Genomic DNA, 1,581 nt, shown 5'->3' with positions numbered 1-1,581 from the left:
TTACCATGTACCCCAAAAATTTCCCCGACCCGACCCCGAATGAACATTTGGAAGCATTCAGCTGCAACCGATGTTCCCTTAAGATAGCGAAGATTCTTTCAAGGTTTTTCACGTGCTCGGACACCCTTTTACTCTTCACAACCATATCGTCTATGTAAACCTCAATGATCTTGCCCAGCTGTGGCTCGAACATCCGGGTCATCATCCTTTGGTAGGTTGAGCCGGCGTTCTTCGGCCCAAACGGCATTACCTTATAGTGATAATTTCTGATGGGCGTCATGAAAGCTGTCTTCTCCTGGTCTTCTAGCGTGAGGGGTATCTGATGATAGCCCTGAAAGGCGTCCAGGAAACTCATTCGAGGGTGGCCCACGGTTGCATCCACCAATCTGTCGATTCGGGGCAGGGGGAATGGGTCCTTTGGGCACGCCTTGTTCAGGTCCGTGAAGTCCACGCAGACCCTCCACTTCCCTGTCTTCTTCTTTACCACCACAGTGTTTGCCAACCATTCAGGGTAAAAGACCTCTTTAATAGCCCCCGCTCTTTTCGGTTTTGCCACTTCATCTTTTACGGCATTAGCATGTTCCTTTGAGGGGCGTCGGGGTGGCTGCTTCTTCGGAGTGGAAAAGGGGTTAACGTTCAGGTGGTGACAAATAAGGCTAGGATCAACTCCCGGAGCGTCGTAGGCGTCCCATGCAAACACATCGACATTCCCTCTGAGAAATCTGACCAGTTCCTCTTTTTCTTGAGAAGGCAACTCAGAGCCGATCTGGAAAAACTTCTCCGGGTCGTTGTTGACAGCGATCTTATCTAAACTTTCACACCTTATCTCCTCGGCTAGTCCATCATCTTGCTCTGCGAGGCGGCTGATTGCTATAAACTTTCAGGGGCCGAGGACTCGGCATAGGGCCGATGTAAGACGGCGGCCACCATACACTGCCTGGCCACGGTCTGATCTCCTCGGATCTCTTCTACTTGTCCTCTGGATGGGTATTTTACTTTTTGGTGAAGTGTGGAGGACACGGCCTCTAGGGCGTGGATCCATGGCCTTGCAACTATTGCGGTGTAGGGTGAATAAGCGTCGACCACGATAAAATTTACCTCCACCACCTCCGCCCCAGTCTGTATGGGTAGTCGGATTTGCCCCTTTGGCGTAACAATCCTTCCCTCGAAGCTGAGAAGGGGGGAGTCATAAGCTGTCAAATCTTCCGGTTTCAGGTTCAGCCCCTTGTATAGATCAGGGTACATTATCTCCACTGCACTTCCCGAGTCTACTAACACCCTTTTCACATCGAAGCCCCCAATTCTCAGCGTAACCACTAAGGCATCGTCGTGGGGTTGAATAGTCCCTCTCTTATCCTCGTCCGAGAATCCCAGTATCAGAGAGCTTCCCTTTTTTGACCTCTTGAGTTCCCTCTGCCTGCCCTCGAAGGGGAGCCGATCAACAGCTAGTACCCTAGGAAGGGGTGGCCCAGTTCTTCCTGGTGCAGCGAGGATGACATGTATCGTTCCGGTGGGGGGTCTTAGGAACACATCCTTTCGAGACTCTTGTACTACCTGACCGGGGTGGCCGCTCGAGGGGTG

This window comes from Quercus lobata, chromosome 6 (genome assembly GCF_001633185.2).
Source record: "Quercus lobata isolate SW786 chromosome 6, ValleyOak3.0 Primary Assembly, whole genome shotgun sequence".
Lineage (NCBI taxonomy): Eukaryota > Viridiplantae > Streptophyta > Magnoliopsida > Fagales > Fagaceae > Quercus > Quercus lobata.
Note: the sequence above shows the minus strand (reverse complement) of the source record.